Source organism: Palaemon carinicauda, chromosome 7 (assembly GCF_036898095.1).
Source record: "Palaemon carinicauda isolate YSFRI2023 chromosome 7, ASM3689809v2, whole genome shotgun sequence".
In the NCBI taxonomy this organism is placed as follows: Eukaryota; Metazoa; Arthropoda; class Malacostraca; order Decapoda; family Palaemonidae; genus Palaemon; species Palaemon carinicauda.
Window position 1 is genome coordinate 87,525,056 of NC_090731.1, and position 8,816 is coordinate 87,533,871.

Consider the following 8,816-nt stretch of genomic DNA (forward strand, 5'->3'; position numbering starts at 1 on the left):
CCTTCTGAAACGCAAAGAATGCCCTATCAACCGTTGCTGTTCTCACTTTTCTTGAGGAAAGTCTTTCTTTTCTTGGAGAGCAAACAAACCCAATGGTTGGAAACCAGCAAAATCAAGGGCTATATGAAAAATCTGATAGTAATTTCTATTTCCCTAATGATACAAACCTTGAAAATGGAATAAACCTTCCTGACAATTCAAAGACCACTCTGAGCCAATTATCTTAGTCACTCTGCTGAGATTGTCCATGAGAACATTTCTCTTGCTCGGGATGAAACGGGCTGATAATTCCACCAAGTTGTCTTCCGTCCCTCTTAGCATTTCCAAAGCTAGCAGACATAGGTGCTGTAAAAAGGTCCCTCCTTGTTTGTTTGTTTATATACGTCACTACCGTGATGTCGCTCACCAACACCACGGATTTTTCTGAAAGGAACTGTTGGAGGAAGGGATTAAGAGCCAGCAACCTTGCACTCTAATCTGGGCAGACTTGTGTGGCACTGCTGATGTGTTTTGGCACCTAACTCAGAGGCCATATGTCATGACAGGTGAGGAACTCCCCCACCCCCTTTTCTGTGATGTCTCACCCCAGAGCATCAACAGGAGGGGAGAAGAGAAAGGGTCTATTCCCCCTCTGATCTTATCGGACTCATAAGTCCACAGAATCCCTGCTAACACTGACAAGACCAGTTGCCACTGGCGAGGGCTTAAGCTATGACTTTCGCCGGGGCCGAAGAACTCTGAGATTCAGCTACCCCAGCAGACACAGTTATCAGTGTGCCTGAAAAAGTCTTCGCTTGAGGAAGGATCATTCCGCTTCCCTGAATCTTTCTACCGGGTTGGACTGAGCACTTTGTCTCATAAAGGTCTTTGCCTTTCTAAATCTGCCAATTTTTATGGAGGTTGCTAAGATGAATTCTAGCAGTTTTATTCCGAGGTGTGCTAAAAACCACCCAATTGGTTGACTTACTGTCAGACCAACATCTTCCCTGACTCTGCTAGAATTTACCCACTCGTCCAATTGGCATTGACCCTGGTTGCAAGTAGAGTGGTAACCAGTGGTATAAGTCTCTTATGTTGTCAAAGGAAGGGATTGACAGCCCCCACACCCGAGCACAATCCAGCAGGGTCTAGTTTATATCCTGACTCGAGGAAAAAGGGAGACAGGTTGTACAAGCAACCATTCCAAGTAAAACCTGAGTTTTCCTTTATGATTCCCTCAGAAGCTGGGACAGATTCTGAGCTGCTACCTGATCAGCTAACTACCTCGTAGGGAAGCCAGCACCGCGTGGGGTTGTCTAAGGACAAACGCTGAAGAGTTGGATGGTCCAATTAAAAGGAATCAGGATCATTTGACTTCCAAACGAAAGATCAATTCTCATCTGAGTGCCTAAGGGCACCGAGTGTTTGCTCAACAGGTAAACATTTCAAGTCGATTGCTGACAATCGGATGCCAGCAACTGTCTCTGCAAAGGGATGCTAAATCTTGTCCACCAACTGCCTTTGCGGGAATGAGAGATGGTCGTGTATGTCTGCTTTCAGACAGGTAAATACCAGAATAGTCCTGTTATCTCTTGGGGGTAAAAGCATTCCAGTGAACCTCTCTAGTTGTTTTTTGTCAAGCAAACTCTCGGTCGCCAACGATCGGTCACAAGCAACCTACTTCCGAAGGACGAGATTAAGCCGTATCTTCTGTCACTTCTGTCAGTCAGGTAGTTGTATGCATATGTCTGTCTGGTTATGAACTAGTAGCCCAGACCAAAAAAAAAAATGTCCTACGAATATGGAAAGTTTCCTTCGATCTTACAGCTGCAATACTATGCGACAAGTCCCACAGAGCTGAACGAAGATTAGGATCCACCAAATAGTTCTCTGCGCCCGATATTCGATTTGAAAATACTCTATCGATAAATGTTTGCCAATGAGATCTCCTTTGCCCCTGATGACAGGTATCTCTTATGATGGGGATGAAGGAGGAGCCTCTTATGGGGCAGACTACCTATGTCAAGGAAGGAGCCCTTGCTACTCCTCATGAGCATCCATACAGCCACGAGATTAGTGCATGCAACAGGCAAAGCGGACAGCCTTAGCTGGCAGTATTAGCTTGAGTATCGTGAACATGTTTCCATGTTGTGCACACCCCTGAGATAGCTCCTGGTGTTGCTTGCGGGAACACTGTGCGCCAAAGCACAACATCATTGCTCAAAAGGAAATGATTGTTGACTAGTAGTTATAGCACTGTGAACATGAAAATGTTTGTTTACATGTAAGTAAATATATGTTTGCTATCGTTCGTAAACTTAAGCATGAGCTGATTACATCCCCTAGAAAATAAATGATTCAAAGAATAACCTCGAAGGATTATGTCTCACGAGACCATTGTGCTTTGAGGGCATGAAGGAGAGAGGCGGAGATCGCGAGGGAATGAAGACCGAAACCAAGTGAGTGTTTCGATGAGTTCTCTAACCCATAGAGAGGAGAAGTTCTAGATAATAACCTCAGAGGCCTATGTTTCCCAACCCTTGTTTCCAAACCATGGTAGGATGTGATGGATGCAAGTGGTCGGAAAGCATTGTAATGTACAGCAATCACTGGGTAGGACTATGTCAAATGAGACTCTTTGTGGCCACAACTGTGGCATACGGCGGCCGCAAGCATTCAGCAGGCATCGTCAATTGCGGCAATAACTGCTGAGGGTTTTGTCTAAAAAGACTCGATGTACAATTCTATGTTCCTACCTTTCTGGTGAGGTCTGGCAGCGTATGGGCAAGTGTGCTAACGCAACCAACATAGCTCATGTCAGCCATATAACATTAATTATGGTGTCACGTGCAGCTTGTAGGGTCACTACCAAGTAACCTAAATGGTTAGAGACAGGGAGAAGAGGAGGCGACTGATCGCCAACGTAAGACATGGTACTGCATTAGTGGTAGTAGTAGTAGTAGTTAGGCGAACGTTAGGGTTGCTGACAAGCACTGACGAGAACAGTTACGCTGATGTGAAAGCTTACGCAACTGCATGTGCAGGAAACTTAAATGTTTGTGCATGATATCTCTCTTTTTGTATAGGTGTATAGCAAGCTGAAGCTCGCATAGACACAGCTTACTCAAAGTGTGAAGACTTAGTTATAATAAGATGTAAAGCATAGAGAGATTTGTGTTTTCTCACTGTAATTGTGTGCTATACAACAAGCACCGAGTGGGCAAATGAGGTATTATTCATGTAAGATGGCGAGTGTGCTGCACCCCACTACTTTTGGCAAGTGTTGGGTTAGGTGCATAGGTATGAGTGTGTAATGAACTCTCTCAACTGTATGGTGTGGTGAAAGGGGGGTTTAGTGCGCAGCTGTTGTTGGGCAGTGAACTCCTTCAAATGTCTGTTGTGATGAAAAATGGTTCTATTGTGTCGCTGTGTGCATTGAATTCCCAGTGAGGGCGAATGATTAAGGAAGTTCATAGATGGTAGCACTCTGTTCTCCTTGTCAACTAACCTCACTGGATCAGGGTTAAGTGAACTAGTGCATTAGGCTCGTCATTCTCTTATCAAAGAACAGAATTTTCTCTCTTGTAAGAGTTTGAAACCATGAGGCACAAGTTCATAGGGGACTGGCCTTGTAAAGCTCCAGGAGCTTTGTTGTGCTTCAAAGAGGTATGATGTAGGTAATAACCCAGAAGAGATAGAGATATAGCTTACATGAGGTTTCTCCCTTGTAAGGGTTTACCATCCATGAGGTACATATCCCAAAGAATCTGGCCTCGTGAAGCTCCAAGAGTCCGATGTGTCCAAAGGCATGATGTTGGCAACAACCCTTTAGAGTTAAAGCCTACGAGACTCGTCGATGGATGACGACAACTGCAGGCAGTCGGCAGGCTACTAACGAAACTCGTTTTGTACCCTAAGGGTACTGAGGGAAGGCAGTCTCTCCCAGAGGCAAGAAAAGTGACTAACCCCTCTTGCCGCTGTTAGCAATTCTCCCCATAAGCGGTAAGATTGCTGGACAGTGGCTGGTGGAGAGTAACTCTCCCTTGGAAGGGAAAGTTGCCCAAGACTTTGGTGGAGGTTAACTATACCTCGGAAGGGGAAGTTGTTTAGAACCTGGAGGCAGACCTCTGGTCAGTCCTCTCTGCTTCCCATCAACGAGCTGAGTTCAAGTTGAAGGTAGGCCTCAAGAGCGGCCTACGATGTTGAAACTGCTTTTGTTTACGTAGTTAACGGGGCAACCTCATCCTCCAGCATTAGGAGGAATGAGGGGTGCCGCTAAGGACATGAGAAACTGTTGGTGCATTACCTACAGATTCTCAGTAAGGATAACCTTAACTGTAAACTCTTGACGAACCATTCCTTAGTGGGGTGACCCGAAAGACCCAAGGGATGCAGGGGCAACGGAAGAGACTTTCCTAGTGGTGGATGCCACCACTTCCTCAGGAAAGCGACGATGTCCGCACCAGCGGGTTGTCTGGGGGTCGCGCTCTATTGGTGCATTACCTCAAGAGAGGCCATCATTCTCACTTGACCATCCTCAGGAGGAGGAAAACAAGCGAGCAGAGTCAGAGAGAAGGGATCGCCGACAGCGAAGTCGGAGTTTCTTCGCCTTCGAGGAAAACCTTAGATCTCTTCACTGACTACCATTCCCCCCCCCCCCCTCTGGGAGGATGGTTATTGCCGACACACGATACCAGGGGAGTCCTACAAGCAGAGAGACTCTGCATGGAAGGCAAAAGTAATGGGGAACCGTCTCAGAAGACAAAAAATGTTGCCGCATTGGCGACCTTCAACGCTGTAAGACAGGAACCCCAAAACACAAGAACTCCAGAATGAGAAAAGTTAAAAGGCCAGTTTGGTAATGGGGGAGAGAGAATAAACAAAACATCCTAACTCCTCCGAGCCAAAAGCAAAAGTGACAATAGGACACAGGTGTTTGTGAGCGGGGCAGCTGGTTCTATCCCTATCCCTAACCCCCACTAACTAGTGGTGGGTAGTTATACTTCGCTAAAAGTCTTATGGCTAGTCTTCCACCTTCGCCAAGAGTATATTCCATATAAGGAGAGAAAGGGTTTGTATTTAGTGATGGAACAATGCATTATTCCAGAAGTACTGTTAAAATTACAGTACAGTATGATGTTGTCTTAGATGCATGCATCTGATTTTCTGAATCTTTAACTACTTGGTAGGAGGATTGAATTTCTGATACCAATTCCACACAAGGGTAATTATTGCCTGTAACGTGTTTATTATGCAAAACAATATCGACACTTTTAAAAAAGATGCCATATTTTCAGAAGTAAAACTTTTCACATTTGGTTGGTAACATAGTTTTATTCCAACTTTAAACTGATAAAAACCTAAGAACTGAACTCTATAAAACATATTTAATGCTTGTGAAGAGGAATTGGATTGTACAAGGAAACTAACTGAAACAGTCTCAATCTCATACAATCTTGAACACTGCATTGTGAGCCATACATGTGCAGCAAACAATATTAATGTTAAATGCCTACTTGGACATAATTGTAGAATCATAAATATGAAATCTCATCCTTAATGAGTTTTGAAACATACTGTATGTTTATCCAGAAGACACAAAAGTACCACAGTCACCAAATGAAAGATGATAAAATGAAGGTCATATATCATACAATTTTGGGAGTACAATTTCAAGTTTAGTTATTGATGAGGGCAAATGGAATATGACTTTGATTACTTAATGATATTTATTCCTGGCGGTGCTACAGGGGTTGATGGAGGTGTAACATAATGCTTCAAATAGAATAATGCAATGAATGTGGGTGGGGGTGGGGGGGGGGGGGTACTAAAATAATATCTTGAATGGATAATTTATCGTGCCAAAAATAAGACCTAACTAAACCATTCAAAATACCTCCCTTATTAGGTAAGGAATAACTTGCTTACCACTAATAGAGATATTAAATAATTTGGAAACCATTAATAAGGGTAGTGCACCTACATTTTGGAGAGATGGGGATTGGAAGCAGATCTAGTACTGTAATTCAGATCTTAAGACTCTACATGCCACACAGTAATTTAGGAAATAAGATTTATAAGGGTTAACACAAATCTGGAAGGCCAAAAGTAGCACACTTATGATCAGCCCATAAAAATAATAGAAGACCAAAAACAGAATTTGAATTATAAAATTCACTATTTCTATACTCACCCAATATTCTTATAGCTTCTCTCTCGAAGCTGTTTAGATGTCGACATTTATCCCAGAATAAAAATTCACTGTTTTCTTTTCTTGCAAAATGCTGCCCCATCTAATATGCCTCAAGGCATGGGTGCGTCATAGTTTCTTTGTCTTTCAATCTTGTCAAAACAGAAAATTAGCCTTTTGTCATTATTAGCTAGTGAAGAGAAGAAACGGGGCCATGTATATGAACATCAGATGACTATTAAAATAATAAATCTTATGACTAAAATTCTGTTTATTTCTATAATACTCCCCTGATTTTTATATTAACGACTCCCACTTGCTGATGGAGGTTGGTTTGTGAAGGAAACAGATGGAAAAGTAAGGATCTAGATTAATGCACTTTATCTACCATGTGACTCATTTCAATGGTAAACAATCATAAGTCAAAGCAAATTTATGATTACTAGTTTCCAGATTGGATCCCAATCATATTTCCACTGTTGAACTATTGGATCCCAATCATATTTCCAATATTAAACTTTTAAAACTGTACAATTACATATTAATTAAGTGCTTGAAGTTTCTCATTGAGAAATTCAAAAGTATAACTTAAAATAAGTCCAACAGTAAATTTTGATTTACGCTATATCCAATATAGTTACAACAGAACATGATGTCCAGTAAATTTCTAAGAGAAAATGTTTCTTTTAGAAAAAGCATTGCAAAATACCAATTATCAAAGGTTCCTTCCATTTCTTACAAAAATACATAGAGGTAGCTGCTTTAAGGCTTTATGAATTTGAACCTTTACGCCCTTCATCAACTTGAATCTAAATCATTGTGTGTCTTAGTCACTAAACCTTAAACTGGAAACAACATAGCATTATTGGAAAGAGGTCATTCTGAAAACCTAAATTCACAAACTATTTAAGAACTTTTACTCAAACATTTTAGACTCATTTAAATAAGAACTTAACAGCCCTCACAGCACAAAGGCAGACATATCACCGTCTTCCTCTAACCCCCCCCCCCCAAAAAAAAGGGAGAGAATGGATTCTAACCATTTGTCAAAACAAATTATTTCTGGAAGTTGGCAAAAAAATTAAAATCCTCTCCCCACCTCGAAACCCCACATTACAATAAAAAGTAGGCCAGGGCACCAACTACCCGTTGACATACTACCACTAGAGAATTATGGGGTACTTTGACTCGCCAGACAGTCCTACATTGTATCTTTCTCTCTGGTTACGGTTCATTTTCCCTTTGCCTACACATACACCAAATAGTCTGGCCTATTCTTTACAGATTCTCCTCTGTCCTCATACACCTAACAACACTGAGATTACCAAACAATTCTTCTTCACCCAAGGGGTTAAATACTGCACGATAATTGTTCAGTGGCTACTTTCCTCTTGGTAGGGGTAGAAGATATTCTTTAGCTATGGTAAGTAGCTCTTCTAGGAGAAGGACACTCCAAAATCAAATCATTGTTCTCTAGTCTTGGGAAGTACCATAGCCTCTGTACCATGGTCTTCCACTGTCTTGGGTTAAAGTTCTCTTGCTTGAGGGTACACTCGGGCACACTATTCTATCTAATTTCTCCTCCTCTTGTTTCGTTAAAGTTTTTATAGTTTATATAGGACATATTTATCTTAATGTTGTTACTGTTTTAAAATATTTTATTTTTCTTTGTTTCTTTTCCTCACTAGGCTGCTTTCCCTGTTAGGCCTCTGAGCTTATAGCGTCCTACTTTTCCAACTAGGGTTGTAGCTTAGCAAATAATAATCATAATAATAATATCAACGTGTTTATCTAATGCTAATAATAAAAAAGCAAAATTTCTAATGCTATAATTAAAACGGTTTTAGCTATAAGATCATTAAAAGAAAAATCTTCCAAAACCACACAACCTTTTTAAAATGTAACATTATCACTAGATTCCAATCATTCATTTGACAACCATAGGTTATTTATCAGTAAAATAAAAACCTGAATACATCCTTTTCTGAAGAGGATAAGTTTAAGCCCAGATACTTGAGTATGGTATTAAGGATGGACCATAGCTTCAAGACAACTTCCTCTCCTGATAAAAAAATAAAAATCCTACAAACTATTCAAACTAATTCTTGGTACTTAAACAGTCTTTGATTTGCAACAATCAAAATAACCATTCCATAGTCTTTGATAAAATTTTTGCCAGACTGTCTTTTAGGGCCTCAGATAAGCAATCCAGAAGCCTTAAGAAAAAAATTTGGCTCTCAGAAAAAGATAAGCAATCTACAAGACTTGTGAAAAAAAAAATGGCTCAGAAAAATTACGAATTTGGAGATAATTCGTATTTTTCTTAACCATACAAACCGAAATCCATTATATAGGAGAAGATAACATCGAAGCTGGAATACTGCAGTTAAAATTCAGTAAAGAGATGTAGACGATTGGGAGGTAGTTACTGGCTGGGAACGGGGAGACTGCCACCGCCCCAACTCTGCTTGCTCACTGAGGAGTCACTTTGATATCAGCTGGGACTTTCTAGGGGGTTGGTGATGGCGGGAAATTATGAGTAAAGGACTCAGGTTTGTATTTATGAAAAATTTGAATTACTTTATCGCCAAATTCGTAATTTGTTCTGTAACAAATGCAAACTTTCGTCCTTTATAAGAAACTCATC